The 22,199-nt window shown below is 47.4% G+C and overlaps 1 protein-coding gene across 3 annotated transcripts in view; it reads right to left on the minus strand.

Annotated features, from left to right (window-relative positions):
- iqsec1b (IQ motif and Sec7 domain ArfGEF 1b) overlaps positions 1 to 22,199 on the minus strand; it is a 196,159-nt gene that overhangs the window by 122,005 nt on the left and 51,955 nt on the right. The gene's annotated exons all lie outside the window — the stretch shown is intronic.

Consider the following 22,199-nt stretch of genomic DNA (forward strand, 5'->3'; position numbering starts at 1 on the left):
TCCCTCTCCGTCGGTCAGGCATCTTTTAAACACACACTCCTGCGGAGCTGCAGTCTGGACGTCCAGCCCATGAGCCCTGGTGTGAGCGCTCCTGACTCTACCCACTCACACACACACCCACACACTCTCTCTCACATAACCACACACACTCTCACAAACACACACACACCCACACACACACTCTCTCACACACACACACACACACACACACTCTCTCACACACACACTCTCACACGCACACACAATCTCACAAACACACACCCAGACACAGACACAGACACAGACACAGACACACACACACACACACACACACACACACACACACACACACACACACACACACACACACACACACACACACACACAGACACACACACACACACACAGTAGAGTGCTCTGGAGCAGTGCTGTGGTCTTCCCTCCACTGCATCCTCCTCCCTTGCAGGCAGCAGCAGCAGCAGCAGCAGCAGCCTACTGTTTGATGCAGAGGGGAGGAGCTGCTCTGACAGAGAGCGCTGGGGTGTGGGGTCCTGATATCAGAGAGGATGTGGCTCTGAAAAAGGGTCTGGTGGGCAAGATGTGGTTGAAAGTCTATCCAGGAGGGAGTTCATCTTTCTCTCTCTCTCCTTTTCTCTCGGCCTCTCTCTCCTTTTCTCTTTTTCTCTCTCCCTCTCTCTCTTCTTTTCTTTATTTCTGTCTTTCTCTCTCTCTGCCAGTCCACACTTAGCAGTGATGCTAACTCCAATGACAATGATCTGCGTGTCAAGCCTTGCCGTTGTCATAGTACACACACACTGGGAGAGACTTCAAAAGCACAGAAACAAGATCAAATTGGCTGACGAGCTTTAAAAAAAAGAACTCTTCCCTCAGCATTGCTGGCTCGACTCTTAAGAGAGTTGGTAATTTTGTGTTTTTATTCGACACCAGAGATGAGACACTGACTCAGGGGGGCTTGCCAGTATGACTAATGCCCTTTTCTCCCCCTCAACACACAAGGGAACGGCTGGATATAACAACCTATAAGAGTCCAAATGGGCCGCTAGTCTCTCTGCCCTGCGCACGTGGCTTTCACAGAGTCCATTCCATTTACATCAACAGAACACTAAACACAACGCCTTCTGATCGGCCTTCAAAATACAATAAAAACAAGGGCTTTAATGAGTCTGCACATGTGCAACACAAAACAATGTTCTGCCTACTTTATCTTCCTGCACCACACACACACAGAGAGACAGACAAACACACACACACACACACACACACACACACACACACACACACACACACACACACGACCAGCTAATCGACAGTATCACAAAGACCTCCGTTTAATTCACCTCCCTCATAGATCAGATTAGGAGAACAGCCATTTCAAATTCCTGTCTCAGAAAAGCGTGGTGTGGAGGGCGGCTGAGCCAGTGCGGCTGCGCTGTATGAATATGTATGTGGTGTGTGGAGGTATGTGATATATAAACCATACGGGGATCAGAGGGAAGAACGCTCTCATCAGACGAGGCGGAATAGGGAGAGCACAGAGAGGCGGAAATGTCAGAGGGTGCATTACAGCAGGAACAGGAGCTGATGACGTGCATGCACACACACACACACAGGGAGACATACACACACATAAACCCTCACACAAAGACATACAATAACATGTTCATACACGCAAAGTAGGCGCACACACACACATATATATATATAGACACACAAACACAGAGACAAATACACACAAACATAACTTCCTCCAAGCAAAAACACCCACACACATTCACATCTAAACAGAAACACACACACACACACACACACACACACACACACACACACACACACACACACTGTAGGAGGATCCAGAGCATAATGAGGAAGGGGAAAGGAGACTGGTCATAAGGGAAAGAGGGACAGGAAGTGGTCATAAACCGCAGACAGGGCCAGACTGTGATTGTATAACCTTGTGTCACTGGACCACAGAGTCACTCACGGGTGTGTTTGTGTGTGTGCGTGCCTTTTTGTCTTCTGTCTTTTAATTGCAAAGAGGCATTTCAAATGCTCTGCAATCTTTGTGTGTGTGTGTGTGTCCCTTTTTGAGCATGTCTCTCCTCTCCCTAAGAATGTGTGTGTGTGTGTGTGTGTGTGTGTGTGTGTTTCTGTGTGCTTGTGTGCCTGTGTGTTTGAGAGAGAGAGTAAGTGTGTGTGTGTGTGTGTGTGTGTGTGTGTGTGTGTGTGTGTGTGTGTGTGTGTGTGTGTGTGTGTGTGTGTGTTTACCAAGTATAACAAAACACAAGTCACAACCCTTCTCCCTCCTGGTCCTTCAGCACTGACTCTGAGGATTTGGACCCTAGAAAACACATTCCGGAGCGGCGGTCTGGAGGGCCCAGAAGCCCCTGGCCTGGCATAACACCTTCTGGCTGCACAAAGGAACACAGAAGGCTGCCTGTGCACCAGACTGAGCTGTGAGCTGCTAAATTGTTGTGCACTCAGACAGCTGGTGAAGGCAGGCTCTGTGCGTACCGCGATAAACACCGCGCACGGCACGGCACGGCCCGCTCCGCCACGTCTGGCACAGATTCTCTGGGACACCGTTTTTCGAGATATTTTTACCTCGAGCCCGGAGGCCACTCACACAGAATACAGCGGCGAGGCCGAGAGTATCTGTGACAGCGCAGTTTGTGATGCGCTGTCCTCAATCACGAGTAGACAGAGGACAATATACACACACACACACACACACACACACACACACACACAAACACACACACACACACACACACACACACACGCTTCCTCCTATTGCATAGTCAAAGCATTGCGGCCTATTTAAAGTTACATCTATCGTTCGGTAGCATACAGTTATGGACTACAAATTGATTTGAAATCGAATTCAGAAGTAGAGGTATCATTCTGGAAGACAAATCAAATTGCCCTATAATAAAATAACCCTAGGTTTCATACACACTTCCCAGCATGTGTTTGCCTCTCATCTAACCAGCCATTGCTTGTGCTGTACCCCTGAGACAGAGAGGCATCCTGAAGCAATACTCAGATGTATCCCTCTTTCCAGGAGATCTCTCTCTCTCTCTCTTTCCCTCTCTCTCTCTTCTCTCTGTCTCTCATGGTATCATAAGTCACAGCGTGTGCATCGAATGGGCTTCAAAGCGTGGCATATACAGCGATGGAAATCTTTACTTTAAGACAAGAAAACAAAAGGAGGGGGAGAGGGGAGGAGACAAGAGGAGGGGGGAGAGACAGGAAATCGAGGATGCGCGCGCGGGGGGGTGGGGGGGGGCATGTTCTGCCGGCAATATGTCACCTGTATGAGGGGTATGTGATCTGTCTTAAGGTTCTGAGTACTCATATCATTTTTTATATAATTGAAAAGAAGTATCCACATAAGTACTTGAATAGGAACCCTCAAGAGCTGACATTTTCTATGGGAATAGAATTTAGAAACACCCCAAAAGCAACGCAATTATGACACTGTGCTTTATAATTTATAATTTTCCTTTTTTTATATTCTTACCCTCTGCTGCCATTACTAAGAGTGTGTCTTTCAGGCATTTAAGCAATTAGCTGATTGAGTACAGTTTCCATTTTCACAAAGTCTGGATGTCCCTCATAATATGCAGATATAAATGGAGTATTTGATTTGTAGAGAAAGTGTGAGAGATGGCCTTAAGCTTGGGCTTTTTCCTGTTCCACGTCTAATTTTAAAACCACTTTTTTTCCTCTCTCCTTCTTTTTCTTTGAAAGTACTCAGACAATGGAAAGTGGGATTTTTATTTTTGCAGACGTCAGGTAACAACGGTGCAGGTTGGCCTGGCCTGAATAACCTTCTCTTAACTCCACACCCCCAAACACAGCTTGATACAGCTGAGTCTGTCAAACAAAAGTACCAACACCAGATATGGCCATAAACAAGCAATTTTACTAACCTGAATACACAGTCATATTCTACTGTTTGCATTGCGTATACATACATTTCGCACATATAGTGAGGTCCATAAGCACTGGAATGTTGACACGTTTCATTGCTTTGCTTTGGTTGACCAGTACACTTACTTCACGTGCAGTGCAGTTCATGCAGTTCCGTACAATGAATGTGCTGTTCAAAGAACATACAATGAATATGGAGTGTGAGTGTTGACGTTCAGCTTTCACACTGGGTGAGCTGTGTAGGAAATTCAATTAAATTGTATTTATATAGCGCCATAAAAAATAAAAATGCTGCCGTCCTCTTCATATACACCAGAAACGACTAGCCACCCAATCACTCATGGCCTGCTAACGTGCACGCAGCACATTACGGTTTGCCTTCTCCACAGGTGACGTCTGCTGTGCGAATGGAACACTAGGTCATGACCTCGTGTTATGATTGTGGTTGTTACCGGCGACGGCGTTCCTTTATCAGCCCTCGCCTCGCGGCGCGGCTCCATAACCAAAAGGGCTGACCTTCACAGGGGATGCAGACCCAGCCATGATTCGTTGGAGACCAGTCTGTCTCTCAGGTCTGGAGATAATGATAGACTCCGACAACCCCTGCGGCAGCTGATCAGCACCTTAAGAGCCACATGAGGACACACAGTACCTTCAGGAATTGTACCTTGCTATTTGGAGTGAGAAGAAAGTGCTAGAACTCCCACCGGAGCTACTTTGGTGAAAAGGACGCTGAGTTTGTCATTATACCCTGCGTAGCTGAAGGGCTTTACTAAACACTGTGTTCTCAAGAAGCGTTCAAACAACATGAGTGGTTCAAGCAAGAACCTCTTGCATTTGCAAGCTGTCCTCAAGTATAACGGGAACTGATGGGTAGTTCTTCTTGTGTTGGCGAGTTGGAGCTTAGCACACTTGAGCGGAGTGAATCTTAACACCCCACTCTCAGGAGAAGAAAAGTGAAGATCACTCTCCCTAAATGCCAGAGTCAGGGAGATGCCGCTAAGTCAGTTTATCTGAGACGCCGGTCAGGGGTAAAGCTCTTCCTGTTTGTGAGGGGCCGGTCAGAGGGCTATCGCCACAGAGGCTCAACGCAGTGGCTGATATGACACGCTATCCACAGGAGAGAGAGAGTCCAGAGCAGTGATAGCAGAACAACTGTCACATGGAAATGGCAAATGTCTATGTTCAGATTGATATTCTTCAAGATGGATGTGGATAAAGCTGTAAATAACGCTCTCATGCATTTCACACGAACACACACAAAAGTAAGAACCTATATAGCACCACGGTTGTTAGAAAATACACAGCCGATCATGTTCATTCTGATCTGTTCTTACAGGTCCTTGCTCTCAACTAATGAAAAAGATGATTGGGTGAAACAGAGGGAAATCTTTACAGCGAATGGGCATAGCGTGGGCTTTTAATGAGATTAGTGACTCAATTACATTGCAACCCAATCATTCAATTACTCTGCACCTAATAGATAATCATATTCCTCATCACCGTCTAGCTCTCTTGAGAACAGCTGACTCGAGAACTGATGCGAATCATAGTAGTGAAACGGCCCTTTTCCATCTACGACCAGGGCTTCAGCAGCGGTGAATAGCCCAAGTCTTCTGTTTTCCTTTAGACGATGTAATTTCAGGGGACGTTAGCAAACAAAATGTAAGCATACAAAGATGGAAATGAGTTCTCCGCAACAATGAAAGCTGCAATCAAAACAAAACATGCCTTCAAAGCCATTCCATTTTGAGCAGCGGCTCTGTTCAAGACTTCTCTGAGTGCCCATTTGGGTGACGGCCCACTGAAGTGGTTTAATCTAGAGATTGCTTCTGTCTCTGATTGCCTCATGATCACCTGTGTGTTTCAGCTCCGGAAGCAGATGCACCTTATGTGGGTGGCGGCGTCTGTTGCGTGTAGGTGGGCCACATCCTGATCTATTTTGATCGTGTATGAGTGAACGCATACGAGTATATAGACACACCTATATGTATATAATATATGTATGTGTGTGTGCGTGTGTGCGTGTGTGCGTGTCGTGTGTGTGTGTGTGTGTGTGCGGCGTGTGCCTGTGTGTTCTGGTGTGATGTGAGGATCTACTTCCAAAGCAAAACATCAGGAGAATGAGCCATCAATCACTTACTCTAGTGCATGGCCCCTCCCCCTCAACTCCCGCTTCTAAGATAAATGTATTTCCTGAGATCAACAGACACACACACACACACACACACACACACACACACACACACACACACACACACACACACACACACACACACACATCAGGGGACACGGCACACAGGCAGATTGTACTGCCACTGCTTTCATCCTAAACACATCTAAGCAAAGATGCATGAATATGTAAAGCTTAGGCAGCTGCTTAACACCAATTACAAAGATACCAGCCCTGCAGCCAGACAGACACACACACACACACACACACACACACACACACACACACACACACACACACAAGCAAGCAGACACAACCTTGTTCTTTTCTGTCCTACAGCAAGCCACCAATGTAGCTTCACATGCAGACTTCCCCCACAAGCTGCCGTGAAAAACCCACTCCGCTCTCCTCTCCTCTCATTTCTCTCTCACCACTACGCAAATCAAAGCCCATCTGGTTCATCTGTTCCAACCCCATCACTTCAGCTCTGCCCAGGCCCCTTCCCCCAGTGAGGTGTGCTGATGGGAGACAGGGTGTGCTCAAGCCGCTGGGAGATATTGATGAGTAATGGGGGAAGAGCCGTGATTCAGGGCGAGACCATGTGGTGCCCTACGGGGACGGACTGACAGCAGGGCCTCTCGTCATCGCGTGTCGGTGAGGCAGGTGGTGGTGGTGGTGGAGGTGGTGGTGGTGGTGGTTGTTGTGGTTGTGGTGGAGGCGGGTGGTGGTGGAGGTGGCTGGCGGCGGCAGTCTTTAAATCAACTGGGGGATGGGGGACGTTGGGAGATGAGCTTAGGCTTAGTACTGGACGTATGAGAGCAAAATGGCTCCTGGTCTCAGGACAGCCAACAGAGTGGAAAGTGAGATGGTGAAAGAGAGCGAGATTAAGAGAGGGATTGAGAAAAGCATGAACAAGAGCGAGGGTAGATGAAGAGGGAGGGAGGCGGATCGCAAGAGAGAGCGATGTATGGAGAACCAAGATGGAGGGATGGGGAGAGTGTGAGGGATGAAAAGAGGGAGCGAGAGAGGAAGAGGCAGGGATAAGAGAGAGAGAGAGAGAGAGAAATCGAGGCTACTGTATGAATGCAAAGGAGAAAGCTTGAAAAGCACTCAGGGTTTAGCCAGACATTCCACAGCGCATGTCGGCAAAACTGACTGAGGAAGAGGCAGGAGTATCAGACAGAGGGAAGAATGGAAGGAGGGAGTAGGGAGAGAGAGAAAGAGAGAGCGATAGAGCGAGGGACAGAGAGCCACGAGAGGAAAAGAAAAAGAGAGAGAGATGAGAGGAAGAAATGACTACAGAGACAACGGACGAGACAGAAGAAAGATCAAGTGTGAACGCGAGCGAGCGAGAGGGAGCAGGAGCGAGAGAGAGAGAGAGAGAGAGAGAGAGAGAGAGAGAGAGAGAGAGAGAGAGAGAGAGAGTGTGAAGCGGCGCTTCAGGGCTGAGTGGTTATATAAGCGCTTTACATACGCACTCTCTAACAGTGTCAGCGCCAGATCCCTGCCCATGGTAATAGGTTTCATTTTAATGAGGTAGAAACGGACCCAAAGCTGCACTAGCGAGCGAATTAAATCCTCTCGCCGCTCATTGGGGGTCACCGGGCGCGTGGCACCAGCCATAAAAGGCCATCATTACAGCACGGCACAGGTGCGCTGCCAAAGAGGCCTGTTTCATTCCTGCATCTGTCATAAAGCCACGGCGACGCCAGGACGGTCATCCTCCGAGAAGGCGGTCAGCGGAGGAATAGAAAAGTGTGGAGGGGGAGAGAGAGAGAGACAGAGAGAGAGAGAGAGAGAGAGGGGGGAGGACAGAAGAGGACTTGTGGAGAAGAGGTTGTTGCATACCCATAACCCAGATCTCTGTGCAGGGAGGACTGGGCATATTCATGGGGAAGCCGGAAAGCAAAGCATTCTCAGTGTTGTCTTTCTCAGTCTGCCCTTCCCCCTTCCCCCTTCCCCTCTCCACTCTCCAGGTTCCCACTCTCCGTTAATGACTTTGCAAAGCCTTGAGCGAGGGAGAGAGGGCCAATTTGTGCCTGAAATTTGAATGAATTTTGTTTGCCTGACAGGGCCCATGACAGGTCTTAGAGCGAGGCGTTCTCTGGGTCGTTCTCCGAGGAGAAGGTCAACAGCGTGGAGGAAATGAGGACTAATGCCGGGGTTTGGCCGCTTGTTTCAAGAGGGTCTGATTTCCTTTAATCCACCGTGTGCACTCATGTGGTAAATTGCTGTGGTGTAAGGAAATAACAGCCCGTCACACAGTATGACACACCCTTGCCATTATGGACACAAGCAGGCAGCGCCATGCAATACCTGCGGCATCCTTCTAACCACTCTCTGAATAAAAGACAGAGCGAGAGGGAGAGTGAGAGAGAGAGAGAGAGAGAGGGGGCAAGCTTTAAAAAAAGATAGAAAGTAAGAAGAAAAAAAAAAAAAAACACTCCACCTTCTAATGGCATTCTAATACCAAACAATTTCCCCTCTTGCTAAAGAATGATTCTCACCCCACCAACCCCCTACTCGACCTACCAATCACATTAGTCATGGAGCATCACTTATGCCAAGCAAAGCCATGCCCCCAGTGAGTGTTCTCTCCAGAGCACTCTGGCTCTGATGGCACAGACAGTGAGAGCCAAGCCTGGTTAAATGTTCATAGAGCACAGAGGATATCATCTAAAAAAAATCACTCTCTGACGAAAACTGTATGTCTTATGGTTTGTGTGTGTGTGTGTGTATTTTTGGAGTTTCTGCAAGTGTGTTTGTCATTGAATGCAATGTTTGTCAACAGCCACCTCATATGACAGACCGGGCCTATGAGTAAACCAGGACATGAAACTGAACGGTCACAATTTGTCCACACAGCCAGCAGGCACCCGTGTGTGTATTTGTGTGTGGGTGTGTGTGGGTGGGTGTGTGTGTGTGTGGGTGTGAATGTGTCAGTGTGTGTGTGTGGGTGTATGTGTGTATGTTTGTGTTTGTGTTTGTGCTTGTGCTTGTGTGTGTGTGTGTGTGTGTGTGTGTGTGTGTGTGTGTTTCTGATATGGAGTTAGAATAGTTTTAAAACTAACAAATAAATGTCACGCGATTCACACATATATTTCCTGATTCACATATAAATGTCATGACATTCACAAATGTAAACACTATTACACTCATCCCAATTCTATACTTGAGTCCAGTACTGTCTTGGTTGTATCCATATGTCCATTATGGTGTAGTAGTCCACGTAACTGGACACTGCGGAGATGAAACGCAATTTGGTCACATTCAGTCATACCCTCAAGTTTACGTTCATGTGAATTGTAAGAGACATCTGATAGGCTGCCTTTTCAAAAAAAATGCATTTGTGAACCAAGCCACATCAGGAAAGCGTCAAAAAACCACAAATAAATGCAAGGATGTTCAGAAATGGTGATAGGTTTGTAAATGCACATTTGTTAGTCTTTAAATAAATGTAACAGCGTTTACATTTGTGAATCGCCTGACATTTTTTTGTGAATCTTGAAACATATTCTGAATGCATGTGTGTGTTTGTGTGTATGTGTGCATGCTTCTGGGAGTTTGTGTATGTGCGAGTTAATGAGTGCGAGTGTGTATTTAAGTGCTTGTGGGAGTTTGTGTATGTGCGAGTGAATGAGTGCGAGTGTGTATTTAAGTGAGACCTTGTGAGTGGTAGCCTAATAACAGACTTGTGTTTGGAAAGCCCAGGGTCTCTCTGTCTCTCTGTCTCTCTACCTCTCTCTACCTCTCTCTACCTCTCTCTACCTCTCTCTACCTCTCTCCACCTCTCTCCACCTCTCTCCACCTCTCTCTCTCGATCCTGTGTTTCTCTCTCTCTCTCTCTCTCTCTCTCTCTCTCTCTCTCTCTCTCTCTACATGGCCACTCCATTAGCCCCTCTCTAAGCGCTGGGGAAGAAACCATCGCTCTGGTTCGGCCACCTGCCTGGGGCCCTCCAGTGTGGCCCCTAGCGCGGCCCAGACTAATGTGTTTGGGCCGGGGGACGTCACCTGGGCAGCCGGAGAACAGGTGGGGGCCATGCTTTATGATGGAAGTCGATGAAAGTCGGAAGATGGAAGAAGTCGGAAGGCGTTGGAGGTAGGCGTGCGGGAGGGTGTTATTTATGTATCGTCACATTACTTAAGATGCTTTGTAAATATCCAATCTAACTTTCTAGTATTCTTAAGAGCAGTATACTTCTCAAATAATTGGATGTTTGAAATGAAAGCCTTCCTTCTGGCTCAGCGCTGTCAGGGGTGGGGCACCACAACAGAAGTGATGATGGTGTGAGGGGAAGAAGTAGTCTATAATGTGCGACATAATGGACCACATAATGTCCATTTCCAGCACCCCTGGAACAGAACAGAGTTCCAATGTCCCCGTCGGGTGAAGCAAGCAGTAGACTGGGGAATGATACACCTAGCCCTCATCCACTCAAACACTACCTCTTACCATGCATTCAACACACTCCAACACATAATACACACACACACACCACACACACACAAACACTACCTCCTACCATGCATTCAACACACTCCAACACATAATACACACACACACACCACACACACACACACAAACACTACCTCTTTCCATGCATTCAACACACTCTAACACACAATACACACACACACACACACCACACACACACACACACACACACTTTAACACATAATACACACACACACACACCACACACACACGCACTTTATCATTTATCATTATTATTGTGTAATGCCTGCATTACATGCTACATGAAAACCCAGTAAAGCTCCTTTGATGCACACCCTATAACACACTCAGCCTGTCTCACATCGGGCCGTGAGAGTCTTTTCATTCGGCCTCATTAGAACAACACTCTCTCACGGGGGCCTTGGGAACACGTCATGGCACAAGGTACCACTCTTCACACAGTGGAAAGGTGAGGATGAGACAAATGAAGGAGAGAAATGGATTTCATCTAGCTTATTACAGCTGCCACAAGAACAGACCAGAGGAGTTAATGGTCTGTGTGTGTGTGTGTGTGTGTGTGTGTGTGTGTGTGTGTGTGTGTGTGTGTGTGTGTGTGTGTGTGTGTGAACTCGCAAAACTGCAGCTAATGGCAAGCCTCTGCTTCAAACATACACAAACAAGCCCTGAAGTGTTTGAGAGTCTAACAGTTATTAAAAACACATTTCCACCCACCACACACACACCTCCATTCTGTGATTCTGAGATTTTTCCCACAGGCAAAAAGGAATGAATGATATTCTTGAGAAATGGCACCTTTGTAACCTGCAGCGGCTTGAGTTGCACAACACAAGCAAATGAAACCAGCAACAACAGCGACAATGAGAGCAGCCTCACTGTTGAATGGCCTCTTTTATGAGATCTATGGCACAATCATGTGCAGTGCAGGGAAATAGCAACCAGCCTCAGATGCTCGGAACGCTACATGCCTATAATCGCCCTACGGCCACTTTGGGAATTACAGACCAGAGATTGAGTCCAAGCATTCATATTATGTTGCAGTCGTCTCTCTCTATCTCTCTCTCGCTCTCTCTCCATCATACTCTCTATTTTTCACTTCCATTCTCCCTCTCTCTCTCTCCCCTCTCTCTCTACCGCTCCCTCTCACATTCTCTCACTTTCCCTGATGTCCAATATGGGCTCTCTCTGGCTTATAAGCAAGCTGTTAAAAATCATTCCAAAACTCCATTAAGGCAGGCAGCCTTGCTCCGAGCAAAACAACCTCACATCTTCAAAGCCCCTCAGTAAACAAACAAACAAACAAACAACAAAAGTATGAACGAAACAAACAACAAAAGTATGAACAAAACAAACAACAGAAAGTATGAACGGAACAAAACCCTAACGTACGAGCACATTGATGTTCCATGTTTGCCTTCCCTTTGCCTTCGACACCACCCACCCCCATTCAATTAGCCGCCTTCCTGTCAATAGACGTTGATCCAAATCAATGAGGGACATTAGTGATGATGAGTGGGTGCCAGGGGTAGACTGCTAGTCCAAATGGACGCCCCCTGCCTGGCCAAGGGGACCAGCGCTGAGAGGAAGAGAGGAAGAGGGGTAAAAGACACAAAGGAGGAGGATGAGGAGGAGGAGGAGGAGGAGGAAGAGGAGTGGTGAGTAAATTCACCCCATCAGCAAAAGGTTTACAGCCCAAGATGAGCCATCATCAGCAGGGACTTGATTCAGCAGGAGGGGGCTGTGGGTGCATGTCTACTAGTGTGTGTGTGTGTGTGTGTGTGTGTGTGTGTGTGTGTGTGTGTGTGTGTGTGTGTGTGTGAGAGAAAGAGAGAGAGCGAGAGAGACTCTTGATCTCTGACCACGATGTCCCCGGAGGAGCAGCCTGATGCAGCGGATGACAGTGGAAAGGAGAACGAGCACTTCCCTCCCTCCACCCGCCCTAATGGCGAATGCAGTGAGCGGAGCCAATGACAGGGCCTCTGCTTAAGGGAGGAATGCAAGCTGGGAAGGCTAGTGAGAGCGCTATTAGCGCAGTGATGGGCAGAGGATGGATACAATACAAGTTCCACCCTGCACTCAGACAGCAGTGAATGTGGTAGGGGATGGATACAACACAAGTTCCACCCTGCACTCAGACAGCAGTGAATGTGGTAGGGGATGGATACAACACAAGTTCCACCCTGCAAGACAGCAGTGAATGTGGTAGGGGATGGATACAACACAAGTTCCACCCTGCAAGACAGCAGTGAATGTGGTCTAAGTGAAGGAAAGCACTCTGCATTGCTTCATTGAGTCAGCTTCCAATAAACAAACAGTCACATGGCTGTCCAATTGCAGGCAAGCTGTGGAAGGCACTGTGGCTGCCTTGGTCGTACATGTACACACACACACACACACACACACACACACACACACACACTTCCTCACACCTTCCTCAGCAGCATTGGAAAATGACATCAGATACCTTGAGAAAAGGAAAATCTCTGTTCAGCAGAGTGTGTGTGTGTGTGTGTGTGTGTGTCTAAATGAGGACTGAGGTCACCTCTCACCACTGGTCCTGAGAGATCGGTCTGCAGTGTCAGATCACACGGCAGCTTGTGCTAATGACGGGGAACGGATGGGGAGTTTTTACACCTGAGGGCCCTCAGAGGCTGGATGGGCCACTGTGGTTACCCTGGACACTAGCTTACACCTGTAGGCCCTCACAGGCTGGATGGACCACTGTGGTTACCCTGGATACTAACGGTGCAAACCCATGACACCGTTACGAGCGACGCGATATTCTAAATTCCATGCATTTCAACGGGAGCCAATCCATTGTGACGTAGACCACCGTTTTGGGCGACGCGACCGATAAAAGTTGGAAAAAGTTGAATCCTATGCAAATGAGGAGCGATTTTCCCGGCAGCGGCCAATCAGATTGCTAACTAGCTCACTAGTCCAGTCTGTTATGCTATTTCCACACGCTACAACACGCCCCCTCAAAGCGATGGAAGCGTATCGCGTCATGGGTTTGCACCGTAACTTACACCTGTAGGCCCTCAGAGGCTGGATGGGCCACTGCGTTTACCCTGGACACTAGCTTACACCTGTAGGCCCTCACAGGCTGGATGGGCCACTGTGGTTACCCTGGACACTAGCTTACACCCGTAGGCCCTCACAGGCTGGATGGGCCACTGTGGTTACCCTGGACACTAGCTTACACCTGTAGGCCCTCACAGGCTGGATGGGCCACTGTGGTTACCCTGGACACTAGCTTACACCTGTAGGCCCTCACAGGCTGGATGGGCCACTGTGGTTACCCTGGACACTAGCGGACACTAATGACTTACCAGGGGAAATATGTGTGGCCACGGATAACAAATCTAGAATGGCAAAGCTGCATTAATTAAGGGAAGCAATATGAACCCAAGGCCCAAATATCTAAAGCAACAGCATTAATGTGCAACGTTAGGCTGCCACCAAAGAAAAGAAGAAAATCTATTATTTGAAAACATTAAAAACAACTTAGTGCGCGTATTTGCTAGGTTGCTCACTGTTCAAACATTTAGCATTGCTGTACATCAATTCTTCCCCAACTCAATAAAATGTAGGGCTCATGGCTAAAACAGAACGAAAATCCTTGTAAGAAAAACGCAGCATATAGCAGCAAGAGCAGACATGCTATACAGCAGGGAAGGCAAACACTTGTGTGAGGACACAAATCAATATCCAGCCCATAAGAAATAAGACACACAAGAGTCCACAGTCCGGGCTGAATATTTAACCATGTTCAGTTACAAAACTCTCAGCTATGTAATGAGCGTGGTGACGTAAACCCGGTTGTGTTAGACAGCAGTTTAGTGTTTGATCTTGGAGAGCTGCTTTTTTAATGCTCTACTGGTGTGACTCAGAGGGTCAGACCCTGATGAGATGGAGGTAGAGGATCAATGTCACTGCCTCACAGCCCAGAGAGAGAGAAAACAAGAGGGAGAGCGAATGAGAGAGAGAATTAAATGAAAGAGAGCATGGGATTTGATAGAGCAAGAGAAGGAATGACAGAGAGAGAAAGAGATAGAAAGAAAGAGAGAGAGAGAGAACATCAGGAAGGGCGAGAGAGAAAGGGATGGACAAATTGAGAGAGAGCAAAGATTTTGAGAGAAAGAGAGATTTTATATTACTCATCACAGGGAAAAAAACAGCCCAAGAGGCATGCAACAGTGAACTAAGTTGGAGATTAAAACAGGCATCTGTAAGATGGAGAGACCTCATTTCTATGTAGGGCATTACCTCTGAGAGCCAATCAAAGTGATTACTGAGAACACTTCCACGGTTTAATGTAAAGGCAAAAAGAAAGAGGTTGATAAAGGGAGAGCAACAGAGAGACGATGGGGAAAGAGACAGAGGAATAGAGAGATGGACAGTGAGAGTGGGAGAGTTGTTTGTTTGTCTCCTGCGTCATCCGTGTGGCGAGGGGGGCTGCTCCCGTCATCCTTGGGTTCAATTGGACATTACACAGCCTTTGTAACGGGGAGCTGGCAGGGTGAAGTCTGTTTACTGTCTGGTCCTGCTGATTCAGACATCTGCATTCTCACATGCAGCTCCTCCGGGTAAAGAAGTGTTTAGGGTTGCAGCGCATGTCTGAAAACAGCTTAAGAGAGGGATACGTGGATAGATAGATAGAGAGAGATAGAGAGAGAGAGAAAGTGTGTGTGTGTTTGAGAGAGAGAGAGCATCATGCAACACACGAACGCCATAAAGCAGATTAATGGGATTCCGGGTGAAGTAGTTCACTTCGATTTAATATGAGCATCAACTGATACCCACAATACCAGGCCTCAGGGCCCCAGTAGATTACCCTCCATCTCTATCAGTGGGGCTGAGGTGCAGAAAACGCTTCACAGCTGCTTTCGGGAGGCGTGTAAAGTCACATTAAACTAAAATTGGTCCTTCAGGGAATTGCCAAACCCTAACATTACATTTAATGAATGTTAGGCAAAAAAAATTAAATTATCAATGGCCAATTATTAAATTCTATATGGGTGGTAGATTCGACTGTGGAAGGGTGCAGGAGAAATAAGGGAGATTATTATTGGAAAAGACCGGAAAATGTCGGGTACAGCCTTAGTAAGTTCTTCAAGGAGAGGGTTGTTTTGTTGGGTGATGGAACACAAACGTAAGATTCGACCCTGTGGATGTACGCTCTTGGGCTCCAAAATGCAACGCTGTTTAAAACTATTTTGGCCAACAACAACAAAAAACACAACTACAATAGGAAAGGTCTGCACCTCAGGAGAAATGAAAGCTCCCAAGTATGGGCTGAAAGACCGCGGCCTTCCGTCAGCTCTTCAGGAGGTATTCAGGAGTGAGGTGTCTGAATGCCCGGCTGAGAAATTGCATTTCTTGTTCTTGTTCCTGAGGGTTTTCGCCTGCTCGGTAAATTGCCCTTTTCTGCAGAACCGATTAAATGACTTCACATGTTGAGGCGCCCTCTTAGGTTAAGACACAATAAATACGTCGGTTGGGTCACAGCTTATAAAAAGAGCAATCCCAAAATCCATTTCATCCACTCACAGTTTCCTATGTTGAAAATGCAGTAATTATATTACAGCCCATTTTTATGATTTCAAAATTAGGCTTATTTTAAGGTATTACGTCTAATATTAAACGTAATGGTATTACGGCTCATATTTAAAAAAAATGATTCCATTTGGGGAAAAAAATCCAGTAGGAATGTTTTCTTCCTACACTAGCAAATATAAAGACTAAAGAAAAAACAACCCTGCACTGCATCCAATTCAGATGCAAGTCAGGAGTACGATATGCTGCACAAAGGCCAATTCTGCTAACTCACAGGGGAACAGCAAGTACACGCTCCGGCAGTCTGCGACTACAACACAGTGCTATTGTCCAGCGAGTCTGTTCAGCTCTGAGCAATGCCTGCCAAGGTTGTGTCTCTAGAGGGCCGCTGTTAGCAGCCCATGCAGGACTCGCTTAGAGGGCCGTTTTCAGCAACGACCGTGTCGCTTCCGCCCTCCACCGCCACCCTCCTCTTCCTCCTCTTCCTCCCCTGCCACCTCCTCACCCACCCTTCCTTGCTCCGACGGGAAGTTAATTAACTGCCCGCGCGCAACGCCTCGCGCCCTGTGACAGAATAGCCACTGCAGCCCCGTTCTATTACGGCTGCCTTAACTGTGATAAATTAGGGAGCTGCGTTGCCTCGACTCACACCCCGCCTCTCGTGTCACTGCCTTGCGCCGGCCTGCGAGTGCGAGTTGTCGTTTGTCCGAGCCTTCATTTGTTGAACCGGGGCAGGTCTGTCGTCCATCATGCCGTGACGACGCAGCCCCGCCGAGAGGGAGAGAGAGAGAGAGAGAGAGGGACAGAGGTGATGAGATCCAGAAGGGATGGCTCGGTTCATTAAAAAAGAACCTGGTCAAATGGAGCAAGCTCATTAGACGAAATCGAATAAAAAGAGGTTTTGAGAGCAAATCGAAAAAAGGCTCAATTAACATTTTCGGGAGCGACAGAAAAAAAATTGTTGTGACCAAAGATGGATAATTTCAGATTAAGCGTGATGATGAACAGCTATTTGTCATGCTGTCACGTTCATCTTCTGCCAAACATGAATAGTCTGTTTCTAATACTTTAAATGGCGAGAGCTTAGCAGACTAAATAATTACACAAAGGATTGGAGGACAGAGTAAGGCAGAATCTGGCATAGCTGTGGCCCAGTTCTGGCCCAGTTCTGGCCTAGATCTGCATGAATTCCACCTCCAAGTGGACCAGCTGCTACCCAGGATGCTCTGTCTGCACTGACACAGCTGTGTCTCCAAGGGGCACAGAATTAAGAACAGTAGAGCAGACATTCCTAATGACGCAGTGTTCCATGGAGGATTAATTAACCAATGGGGAGTCAGTTATCTACCGAGAATGTTGATGATGTTCTTTGTGCGATACTGACCGTTCCATAACTGTTGTGTGTGTGCACTTATTAGTTTTCATAATAACAAGCGCCATGGAATTCTGCAGATGGAACATTGGACCATGAAACAAAGCTCACGTTCATTTTACTCCTGCCACTTCCAGGGCCATGTGGGCAGTCCTGCCTGACGAGGGGAGGTACCGTTAAGTATTCCATAAACCATTCCACGGATGCAAGGATGGACCTATCTATCTATCTATCTATCCCCTCTATGGGAGACAGCCGGCCCACTTCCAGGCCACAGGTAGCCTTGACCTGCGCTGGGTCGTCCGGACACATGCCTGATAGCTGCCCCGCCTCTGCGCCCAGACCTTGACAGCGAGGCCTGAAGGCCACCCTCGGACATCCACGCTCTCTTAATATCCGGACTGTGAGCGATGAGCAAGGGTCAGGCCATCTTATGGGGCTTTGACACCACACTTGTCAAACCACTGCTGTTCCCCCTCGTGGCTTCTTTCTTCGTTCATTTTGACACACACACACACACACACACACACACACACACACACACACACACACACACACACACACACACACACACACACACACACACACACACACACACACACACACACACACACACACACACACACACACACACACACACACACACACACACACACACACACACACACACACACACACACACACACACACACACACACACACACACCTTATCCTTGCCAAGCCTTTTTTCCCCCAACCACAACAGTAGCGTGTATAAGATTGACATGCTCTCTTTCTTCCCAGCATAAAAAAAAAATACACAGCTTGAATAATGGATAACACTCTGTTCTGCCCCAGCTTCTTGCTGTCACTACCTGAAACAACAAGCTGGGACACAAAGCAATCCCACTGAAATTAGTCGGAGGCAAATGCTACCATTTGTTATGCTTCATCTCCGCGTTACAAACTAAGTGCAGCTTCTGTTGCGGCAGGTCATGAAATTCCCAGCAAGCACTCCGACATCCTGAAAGCTAAATGCGCCTCCGCTACACAAGTATGACTAGAAAGCCCATTTGCAGTACACGCCACCGAGGAGGAGAACATTTGTATTAGCATTTTTACATGTGACATAGATGAAGTATTATGGCTTGGTGGGTTTCTGCCGAGGTAGCCCGAACGGAGCGCCGCAACGTGCGCATGCATACGAGGCCTTCCTTAACTCGACGACATTATTTAGATGGATTGCCAAGCTTGAGTACCAGGGGCGCATTGCGCAATTTGGAGCGTTCGAGGCAAGGAAATTAAATAACCTGACATTTCAGTGGTGGGGGGGGGGGGAAAGGAAAAAAAGAAAAGCTAAAACATCTAACGGGATTTTAATTTTGAGAAAAAGCCAAAAGAAAAAAACAAAAACATCAGTGGCTTGTGTGACTGACAAAGCCATGAAATGGAGATGTTAGACAAACCTGGCTTAATTTCAGAGGTTTATGCCCATGCCCATCACAGTGGCAGCCCCAATCCATTTGAACAGCGTAGAGTAGTTTTGCTCTGGACGATTTGCAGGAACTTTGACAGAATAGAAACATGAGCCTCTGACAAGTTCAATGGTGTAGAACTGAGATGGGGTGGGTTGTTAAGCTACCCACATCAAAGGCACTTGCAGATGAAGTGCACTCTCTCTCCACTCGACTGGAGAGCGACTAGCTCCAGGTGCTGTTCACGAATGCTGTTGGTGATCACACAACAATGTTAATAGAAACTCAAGTCATGCATCAAGACAATGCAAAGCACAAGGACCGCACCATGGAATCAGGATTGTCTTTTTTTTGTTTGTTGTTGTTCCTGTTTCCGATTATATGCATCACACCAGATGCGAAATGTCAACGACAGTGAAAGAATGTTCAATTTACCTGATACAGAAAAGTACCAGACGAATGGAACACTGCCTGCCAAAGCAGACTACAGCCAGGAAATCTCTGGTGAGAGACCAAAACAGACTACAACACATCCGTGTGGGCGCATTTATTAGTTTTAGCACACTCTGAAAACAATATTAGGTTTATCAGTAGAGTCCTCCACGTTTCAATTTGGAACGTCGATGCTCTGACGGCACAACCGCTGTTCCCAGCCACGGGCGCAGTGGTTGCAATAAATCCAACGCATAATGTTGGCCGTTTTATCGCATCTGAGCCATGGAAATTGAACAAGCCATTCTTTTTTTTTTTTTTCTTTAAAAAAAAAAAAAACAAGCCGTTCCCTGCGAAAGGCACACATTTGTATGTGGTGGGTCCTTGCTCAGAGTCAGGTGAGGTCATCTCCGCCGAAGATGTTGGGTCAGGATTAGGCATCTCACTGAGGATAGAGGAGACAGGTGGTGGAGTGGTCACTGATGCTGGGCGGGGGCATGATAAGGGGCAGCATTTTTCTTGATGAAAAAACTATCAAAAGTCTCTTTTGATAGTTTTAAGTTTTAAGGTTGAGACGTCACTCAAGGAGGACCACAGGGTGTGGTTTCACACATTATTATTTACTTAATTTCTTTCCAACACACATTCAGCGAAGAAGATGATCAGGGTCAGATTTAATCAGAGGCAGACTAGGTGCGGGTCTTCCCTAAATGTCACCCCTCTACAAGGAGTTAATTACTTGTTATAGAACTATACTTATCGGTACACTACTTGTTATATAGTTATACTTATTGGTACAGTACTTGTTATATAGTTGTACTAATTGGTACAGTACTTGGTATATAGTTATACTTATTGGTATAGTTTTTTCCAAGGCAGGAAGGGGGTTGGCTTCTGTGCAAGCTTCTCTTACAGACAAGCTAATGCTCACCATGTGGTCTGCCTCGACTAATTTGACTAACCTATGTGATTAATTATCCTACCAGCCTGTTTCAGTTCCGCATGCAATACCACATCCCACTGTCTTCTTAAACCCATAATCTCACTGTCAGAGGACTGCCATGCACATCGAGGATTAACATCAACAAACCCTCACGCTACCGATTGAGCCTAAGGTCACGGGAAGGTAGGAGGTGTTTTATTTTTCCGCGTGGAGCAGAGTCTGCGACATCTGCGTTGCAGGTTAATAGCGGGCGCAAACTCAAGACAATCAAAGGGATAATCAGGGTTTAAATGCATGGCTTTCTGATTCCATCATCTTAAGGGGCTAATTAACGCAAGCGATCAAGGCAAACATCAGAGCTCGCTAGGTGGGTTAGGCATCACGCTCACGCCAGGCCACCCGGGGGGCCGACACGGAGACGTAACAACGGGCACGTACTTGGGCGCTCAGATGTGATGGGCTGGGGTGAAGACAACGCCAGCCAGCGTGGAATGTGTAGGAGAAAAAGACAGAAAGAAAAAGGAAGGAAGAGAAGAAGAAAAAAAAAGGAGGTCTTTGAAATTCCCACTGAGCGTTTGAAGCCCCCTGCCCAATGCACTGCATTCTGGGAGGTTTTCATCTCCTTCCCATCTCTCCTCATTTGCTGAAAGAGTCTCAGACCTCCGCTGCAGTGGCTGTAACGAAGGGAGGCAACGTGTGTGTGTGTGTGTGTGTGTGTGTGTGTGTGTGTGTGTGTGTGTGTGTGTGTGTGTGTGTGTGTGTGTGTGTGTGTGTGTGTGTGTGAGCGTACTCTCTGATGTGCCGCAACAGAGAGCCACATTATGGTCCACTCACGGCAGGGTGCACCAAAGCTAGAAGAACTTGAGAGCCCGACTGCCATTCATCCGTCCCAGGCATGAGGAGTCGGTCTGGTTAAAATGCCAAACAGAAATCCTAAATTGGATGTCTAACTGACTGAAAAGTGCACAAATGATTTAAACCACCTACAAGCTGCAGGATGGAGAAAGTTCTTGTAAAAACTCCTTGAATTTTGAACTGAACTTCTTTCCTGTTTGAAAGGTCAATGACATATGTCTATGTGAAGCTTAAATATATGTTCAACAAAAAAAAAAAAGACAAAAAACTTCCCATTCTCCTCTAGAACCTCACAGAGAGGGAAAGTTTGTTTGGTGTGTTCCTGAAACTTACACCCCAGTCTCTCCTGGCTCTTTTCAGCCTTTGGACTCTGACAGATGCATTACTCTAGGGCGAGAGAGCTAAATTGGAGGGAGAGATGTAGAGAGAGGGGGGGATAGAGAGAAAGAGAGAGAGCGAGTGAGAGAGAGAGAGAGAGAGAGAGAGGGAGAGAAAGAAGGAGAGGGGGAGAGAGAGAGAGAGAGAGGGAGAGAAAGAAGGAGAGCGAAAGAGAGAGAGAGAGAGAGTGGGCGAGAGAGAGAGGGAGAGAGAGAGAGTGGCTGTGAGAGAGAGAGGGAGATAGAGAGAGAAAGAGAAAGAAGGAGAGGGGTAGAGAGAGAGAGAGAGAGGGAGAGAAAGAAGGAGAGCGAAAGAGAGAGAGTGGGCGAGAGAGAGAGGGAGAGAGAGAGAGTGGCTGTGAGAGAGAGAGGGAGATAGAGAGAGAAAGAGAGAGAGAGAGTCACGCAGCATCTTGTGCAGGGGAGGGGGGGGTGTATAGTCAGCAGCGGCCTGTCCCGATCCTTCACGGCTGGGGAGCTCCGAGCCGTTCCTCATTTTCTATCTGAGTGCGCCCGGAGGTAGAGCAGGGGCCCCTGCCAATCCCCCCCAGCGGGGTCAGTGGCGGCTGGAGTCGGGCGGAATGAGATCCTCCTCTACCACTGAGCCCCGCTGCTTAGCCAGAAATA

This window comes from Clupea harengus, chromosome 5 (genome assembly GCF_900700415.2).
Source record: "Clupea harengus chromosome 5, Ch_v2.0.2, whole genome shotgun sequence".
Lineage (NCBI taxonomy): Eukaryota > Metazoa > Chordata > Actinopteri > Clupeiformes > Clupeidae > Clupea > Clupea harengus.